Consider the following 8,895-nt stretch of genomic DNA (forward strand, 5'->3'; position numbering starts at 1 on the left):
AATTGTGAATATTTTTTTCCAAAAATTTCAGGCAACTTTTTACCCAATTTAATCTAAAATATCTGAAAATTTAAAAGAAAAATGTGGATGAATGTCGTCGAAAATACATGTTTTATTAAGGGGAATATGGCAACTTTCGACTGTTTTTACGGCGTTTTTCTTTGGCATGGCAGGGCTTTACTGATCTGGTGCAAGAGCCACTCACGTCTCAACTTGGTAAAACTTACTCGGATCCAAAAACCAGAGTCCTCCACACTGAAAAAAAATTCTCGGCGTTTTTACCAAGGTCCGTTGGTACCTTTACCATCTCACTTTTTTTACCAATTATTGGTAATTTTACCAAGACAGACTGGTAAGCTTACCTAAAAACCGGTATTTTTACTGTTTTTTTCAGGTAAGAATACCACATTTATTGGTTATCAATTCCCGGTAACTTTGCCATTTTATCTCGGTAATTCTACCACAGTCGATAAAAGATATTGGCGTTTTTACCAAGGTCCAGTAAAATTACCGAGAAAGTTTAATAATTTCACCGAGAATACCAATTCCATGAGTGGTAATTTTACCAAGAAAAACCTGGGATCAAATAAACCCTGAATTCTTGGTAATTTTACCCTTTTCTTAGTAAATACAGCGAGATTTTTTTTTCAGTGCAGACTAGAGTATCTGTTTTATCCACATCATGAAGTGATGACGCTCGTTTGAGTGTTTTCCGCTGAAACCTCAATAACATAATTCTATGTTTCATAGAGCATACACATCGCCCGACAATACTGCCGTCCCGGAAAAACGCTGTATGAACCTTCAAGTGTTGCCCAATTTCCTTTGGTAAATCACAAATTTTTGAATAATTTTCTTCCAATTGTTCAGAGAATTTTGTTCGTGATTTGATCTGAAGCGTCTGAAGTCCCTGAAAATGTCAAGGAATATTATTCATAACTTACCTCAAAAATGAACACTTTATCGAAGGAAATTTGGCAACTCTCGAATGTTCATACGACGTTTTTCCTTAGCACGGCAGAATAGTTCTGGTTATGCGAACACAGCTTTGCATCAGCGCGCAACATGCGCAGGAGCGCGCGAATTTTACGGAAGTGCAGGCAAAATTTGAAGCGCGCGGTTTTCTCTCTTGTCGTGTGGTTTGCTCCGGTTCGATGCGGAATGGCACAGTTGCCTCGTGGACGAGATAAATTTTTTCAGAAATTTCAACAAATCCCCAACCGAGATCCGAAACTACGTTGCCATCCTTTCGAGGACTTATCCGATGAATTCCGGTCTGTTCAACAACTTTTCAAACTAGCAACCGACGTTTTCGTTGTTTTTTCTACTCCTGCGTTAAAGTCTCGGAAAAAGTGTGTATTACTATATGGTTCTAGATGTTCATTAGCTACGACTTACAAAAATGACATCGTGCAAATTAAATCTCGTAAGTTTCTCGCATCCAGGCTCCTATTATTATTGTGTTCAGGTAATTTTAGGTTTAGTAGAGGAATCAAGTGAACCTAGCTAATTGAACCGAGCTTTAATCGCTCGTATTTTGAAGACAAAAGCTACAATTTGTCTTTTATTGGACTCGTTTATTTGCCCATTTTCCCCCTGGAGTTGTGTATTTTGCATTGAAAAGCCAATTATAATCAAGATTTTTCTAACCTAAAAATGGCAACGCTGCAAGCTGCGAGTCGCGAAGTGGGACCAGGAATTAGAATGATGAACGTAATTAGCAAAGCTCTGTTATTACGTTCCGTATGTGCAACTTTCTTTCTGCACCGTATCACTTCTCCGTGACGTTGTCATTTTTCCGCACAATTTTTTCCTCAGCCGTTAGATCCCTTTCGTAAGGATTGTTATGAAACTTGACACGCTCCAATGATTATTAGTGCCCATATTCTAGCTTTTCATACATTGAATGAGTACAGTTTGTATTTTTAGGGAGGTTTGGGGGCTGTCTACCATTCAGACACCGGATCTTCTTATCCCGGGAGAAAAATCCCTCTGAAATAATAATATCATATAAAATCAAAAGATTAATATAATATCATATCATAAGATTTTTTTTGAATAATTTAATTTGCAACAGAATTTTTTTGATAAACCAAGCGTCAAAACAAACCATTCAGAAAGGGGAGCTTGTTTTTTTTTTTTTAAAAAAAAATCCTCATCTCTGTTTCTAGTATTGCCGCTTAAAATTACTCATTCTTTTGATCCTTGCTTAAGTTCTAAAAAAAAAGTTCTTCGGTCGAGCAGACAGAAAAATTTGGCGTACGTGCTGAAAAAAACCGCGAATTCCGTAAAACTCTAACAACTCGTTTACCGAACGCAAGCTTTTATTTCAGTAAGAGCGGTGAAATTTTATGTTTTTAAAAAAGGTTATCCGCGTTGCATTCACCTCGCAAGAAAACAAGCTGAGAGATCTCCTTTACATTGGTTGTCTTTTATGCACGGAATATTAATTTTGTAGCATTTAATCCAGCAAGAAATGGCAACAGCGCTTCTCAATACGTCGATGCATTGATGCAGTTCAGTATTTATCCGTGCAAAGCAGGAAAAAAAGCCTCGATTCAATCGAGACACTTCAATCACCTCGCGTTGAACTTTCTCAAAGCAGCCTTTATTTTGCGAGTAAGGAGAAAACGAAGAAATTGCAAAAGACGGTCTTCTTAAAGGTAATTCATGGGTAGGAAGTATGAAAGTAATTGCAAGTAAATCAGATTGAGAGCCTCATTTGTCGCAAAAAAACCGTAATGGTCTTGGTGTGATGGTCTTCGTAATGGTCGATAAACACGCATCGTTTAAAATTTGATGAAGAAAGGAGAGATGGAGTCAGGTCAGTTGGTGTTTTACTTGGAGAGTCACGTATCATAAATGAAACTTTGGAAGATTTTTTTTTAATAATCACTGTAACTAAGCTTAAGATTTCCTTTGTTAGTTGTTCAATGACAAAAAATCCAATTTTTAGCAAAAATTGCATTTCGATAACGGAACAAATATTTTTAACGTAGTTAAATCATTTTCTTAAGTCTATGAGCGATGTAATGCAACAAATGAGTGCAAAAAGGAACTATGTATTTGTAGGAATGAATTAAGTTAAAAGAAATTATGAGTCACTCAAATTATAATTAAATTGTTTCTTCTAATTTAGTACATTCGTACATAGTTTATACATATTTGCAACGCTTGACGCAACATTTGCGCTTGGTATAGCCCATTCTTTGCGAAGACAAAAAATCAACATGTATAATCTGAATTTATTTATTTTCGGCAGATTTGGCATGAATGAAATACTCGACGCTCTTGGCCCTTCAATAATCAATGAAGAGTGAAGTTATGCGGTTAAAAAGTGAATGAACATTGGGTGTTTTATTATCTTTACATCACTAACTTCTCACTTGAATGCATTTGATTACAAACGGACGACAGAGTTTTTTTGTTCAATTAAGTGTGTGAGTAGAAGAATTATTTGCTTCGGGGTTGTCCATTCGTAATAATAACTCATTTTATTCGTCGTTGAAATGAAACGTTCGTAATTTGTTTTATATTTTTTAGATAAGAAGACATGAAAATAAACTTTTCTCCCTCTAAGCCTTCCTTCCTTCTTCCCTTCCTTCCTCCTTTCCCTCCTTCCCTCTTTTCTTCCTTCTTACCTTCCCTCCTTCCTTTCTTACTCCTCCAACTATCTCTCTCTTTGTAACTCCTCGGAAAAGATATTACTACTTGAGATACAACCGGAAAGACTGAGGCTTAAACAAATTTCTCTGCCTTTCCGAATATAATCTGCGATAACTCTTAATTAACTCATTATAACTAATTCTAGTCAGCAGGAGTTATCGTAGATAACCGTTGCCTGCCCCTCCCTCAAATAGTTGCTAAAATTACCAGTCGTCCTTTAACATAGATAATCCACTTGAAAATGTATTTTATAAAAACAATTTAAAATTGAGCTTGGCAAAAATGCAATTGAAAACTCACTCAAATTTCCAAGTGTAGAGTGCAAGGATGTAAAAACTTACCTGGAACAAACAGAACAAACACAAGGATGGATAAAATTCGGGGATAAATTAAGAGAACAAACATTAAAGCTAGAGACATAATTCTTACGTCTTTTAGGAAGCGAGAGATCCTAAGTTGACCTTAATAATAAACGCACGTTCCAACTTTAGTCATTGGAATATCTTAAAAATAACCTACTTCTCCCTAATTTCTTCCGCCGCACTCACAGGCACTTATACAGAGTGTTTCAATGCTGCATTGATGGCTACAACTTATTAATGCATATTATCGATTCCAACGTTGCAAATCTTCACTCGAGTTTTACTTTTTTTCTGAAAAAGAGTGAACGAAATTTTTTTGGAAAATACTACAAATTTTCACCACTTAGTCACAAATATTTCCTGAAAACTTCAAATTCATTTTTTGAGTAATTTTCTTTTAAAGAAATAAAATACTATACAATCGTAGATTTCTAAAAGCGGTAATAACTACGGTTTTGAACTTTTACGATTGACGTACGATTCTATGACACGCGCCTAGGCTACTCGAAAAAAATTGTGAAAGGCGCCCAATTTGGCATCGCTAATTGTTGGCGAAACGGTTTTTGTCACGGTCGCGAATCGCGCTGTCACCGACAGGCGATAAACCACTTCTGGTCATTGCTTGACGCGGCCAATTGGCGCGTCGAGGTGCAACATTGTTTACTCACTCATTCACAAATCCACCGCTGGAATGACCGGAAAAAAACGTTACTCAATCATTTATCAATTGAGTCTATTTACATTCAGACTGATTTGGTCAACAGTGTTGCCAAAATAACTTTAAATCACGACTTTCCATTTCAAATCTTCAATTGAACTCTGAGAAACAGACCAGTGCGTGCAGGACAATTGACTCTCGACTTCTGCGACGGACCATCTGATGGGATAAAAAATCAACCATCGTAGTTTAGGTTTTGGGAGTAGAAAGAGCATTCACTGGTTTCAAAATTCAGAATCTACCCTGCTTATACATATATTACAGTGGTAACTTATGGAAATGCCTGATTTGTCGAATTGCCTGTGATATGAACAGTAAATGCTATCTCTCATTTGTATTAATTTATAGTTTTCTCCAGTATGTTTGACGTGTTGAATTTTGCATAACATTTTGATGAGAGAATTCATCCTGTGATGTTTAAAGTCTTGCACTTTCCATTCGTGGTTCCATTCGTGGTCCGTTAAAATGAAATTAACGGGTGGCGGGGTGAAAAATTATTTGATGAGTGCAAACACTTAACCGACGCGTTTTGAGTCCTAGCCTGGCATTGACCTTTTTTGGTCAGTTACCACCAAGCGGTTCCGCCAATCACGATGAGCCACTAGGCCGGTCAAGCAATAATTAATATTTCGTCGCGCTTCTTCCAAAATGAGAAAAAATTAGTGGTTGTGATTGCCACTTAACGGGTCACGGTCTACATGGAGCAAAATCATTTTCAACGGCTAATCAGGTATTCCCTCTAATAATGGTGCTTGCACTATTTTGAAAGGTTTTTGCATGGAGGTTTATGATAAGCAACATAATTATTACTGCAAAGGCAGGCTCTAAATTCAAAATTTCTGTTATTATATTATTTCTTAAAAGGAAAAAAATAATCAAATTATAGCTTAAAATTTTGCCTGATATTTCTTCACTATTCCATAATCAAATAAATACGGCAAGTCTAATTCTTAATTTGACTTTCCTCTAAAAAACACAGTGTGAGCAGGAATGCTGAATCGCCTCTGCTGAGACTTGTGATTTTGGATTTTGGACTTCGTAATGTACCTCGATATAAGAGACCATTTCCGGTCAAAATGACAGCCTCAGTATCACTTACTGAGTCGCGGAACTTTGAAGCATTAGGTAATGCTAAGTTGGATCGCATTTAGCAAAAAGGAACCAGCGCGATTAGTGTTTTCAAAATGGTGCATCTTCTCCTTGCTTTTAAAAATACTCAATATATGTAAAGTATTAAAATTTATAGAACTATTCTCCTTTAAAATTAAAACATTTTTGGTGGGAAGCCAAAACTATTTGCTATTCTGGAGAATTTTTGGATTATTATGAAGAAGCAACATTTTTACAACACAGTAATCGCAAAATGCACCTCGTAAATTTGGATTTTTTGAAACTCGGCCACCGACATGACTACGAGTACATTGAACTTTAATCAAGATATTTTTTCTAAATTTTGAGCATAGTTTTATGGCAAGAATTATTATTTTCGGGCCACTGAGGCCCCGCTAAATGCAAGGAACGGTTGCGTAAACTCTCCAACATCTAATGCTGCTTAAGATGCTTTGCGAATTTGCACTCTTCTCTTCCTTCCGAGGGAAGTCGCCTTTTAGCGAGAGGCCCTCATAAATCACTTTCAGTTTTACAACCTCTAACCTCCATGTTCGATAAGAAGCTCGAATGCATGGAGGATCTCCAATGGAGTTAATCGGTTTAATCCCGGTGTTGAACGGGTTTTGAACCACGCTTCCAGGCGCGGTGGCGCGCGTCCGGACGCGAGCTTCCTTTCATCGCTTCCTCTTTTCTCGGGTGCGAAAAGAGAAGCGCTCGCCACGCACATCACGAAATGCCACTCGGAGCCCGCGAGGCGTGTAGGCCTGCAAACAGCGTACAAAACACCGCCGCACAGCGGGCTGATCATTGAAATTGATAGACAAAGCAATAGAAAAAGAAGACAAGAAGGATTTGGAGGGATCCTATTGGTAGAAGCGGGTGGTTGCAATGGACAAAGAGGGTAGGTAATAGACTAACTAACGAGACACCCGACAGTTAGTCTATCGTTTTCCCCCCTGGTCTATGAGAAGTACCCATTTCAACCAATAGGATTGCTTCATACCTCTTATGACTTCTTTGTCTATAGCTTTCTCTATCAATTTCAGTAATCGGCCCGCAGTGCATCAAGTCGGAGGAGACGAGAGAAGCTCGACTGGAACTGCGGACTCCGATATGTATACTGGGTGTCCCAGGATTAAGTACGAATATTGAAGGGGTCGATTCTTTGGGTCAAAAAAAGACGTTTTTGTAAATAACTTTTTTTCTAAAAACGCTTTCCCTGGGGTCCAAGGCCCTCCAAAGTTGGAGGGAAAAAAATCGTCTTTCTAACACTGAGACAAAGTTTATCAACCATTATCAATGAAAATTGGTTAGTAGGGATAAATTTTAGCGCTCTTTTCATTTTTGAATTCCGGAAAAGGGAAAACTCATTTTCAGGTTCAGTTGGGTCACGCGACCAAACTAACCCTCGGCAAAGCGGGAGTGTCGCCAGGTTTGAAGGCGCTCTACGCGTTCGGTTGGGTCACGCAGCTAAACTAACCTCCCGGCAAAGCGGGGGTATCGACAGGATTTGAAGGCACTGTAAGCTTTAACAAAGTAACTTGCAGAACTACATGCGATATATCGCATTGATTGGTTCCAAATTTTCTGCTACTCGTCATTTTTCTCAAATTTTGACATCGCCATTCTGTTTTCAGGAGACTAAAGCACTCACTTACCAATTTCAACAAAGAAATTCAACGTAATAAAGGCGTGGTATTTTTAGAGAGAAAACATCGCATTCGATACTGATATCGAAACTGCACTCGAATGCGATATTTTCTCTCTAAAAAACCACGCCTTTATTACGTTGAATTTCTTTGTTAAAATTGGTAAGTGAGTGCTTTAGTCTCCTGACAACAGAATGGCGATATCAAAATTTGAGAAAAATGACGAGTTTGCACATTTTTAAATATTCCAAACTTGTCCGACTTCTCTCATTGACTCGTTCCGATGTGCGCCGCGGTATCCGAGAGGGCATCGGAAGCTGTCTGAGGATAAGCTGCTCGTTTCTCGTTAAGACATCGTTGTCTGGTTTGTGAGCGATCTTAACAGTTTCTGCGGAATGCGGGTTTATTGCGTGTGATGGCATGGGCATGAGTCCGAAGAAATATATGGATTCTAATCATTAGCCCTTGATTTTTGAGTAGTTTCCGATAACGGGCCACCAAACCTTGTGTTTTTGTTTAAAGTGATTCGATTGATGCTAGATTTTGTGTCAGAACGACATGCAATACATCGCATCGATTAATTCCATTTTTTCAGCTACTTGTCATTGTTTTCGAATTTTGAGATCGCAATGCTGTTGTCAGGAGACTAAAAAATTCACTTACCGATTTTGACAATTTTTTAACTTAATAAAGGCGATTTTCTTAGAGAAAAAATATCGCATTCGATACCGATATCGGAACTGCACTCGCATGCTGTATTTTCTCTCTAAAAAAATCACGCCTATATTACGTTTACTTTGTTTGTGAAAATGGGTGAGAATTCTTTAGTCTCTTCACAGAATTGCGATGTCAAAATTCGAGAAAAATGACGAGTAGCAGAAAATTTGGAACCAATCTATGTGATATATTGCATGTAGTTTTGACACAAAATATATGGCGTCCACCGAATCACCTAATGCTCTGGAAGTACCACTACCGTGATAGCGAGGAGAGCAGTAAGTGCACGGTGATATGAGCCTCGAGACACATAAAAGCAGTGTGCTAACCATGGCTCATACAGAAATGCACTTACTACTCACTTAGCTGTCACGGCAGACTAGGTCAGTAGCTAACGTGGTGATTTATTGCGTATTTTTTGAGCCAAAGTCCCACTGCTTTTTCTTTACGGCTCAAAAGCAGGAAAATTTTGGAGAACTTGTTAATTTTAGTGAACGCTTACTAACTGTTACTTTGTTAACGCTTACATCGCCTTCAAATCCTGGCGATACTCCTGCTTTGCCGGGAAGTTAGTTTAGTTGCGTGACCCAACCGAACGCGTACAGCGCCTTCAAATCCTGGCGACACATCCCGGTTTGCCGGGAGGTTAGTTTAGTTGCGTGACCCAACCGAA

The sequence above is a fragment of the Bemisia tabaci genome, chromosome 9 (genome assembly GCF_918797505.1).
Source record: "Bemisia tabaci chromosome 9, PGI_BMITA_v3".
Taxonomy (NCBI): Eukaryota; Metazoa; Arthropoda; class Insecta; order Hemiptera; family Aleyrodidae; genus Bemisia; species Bemisia tabaci.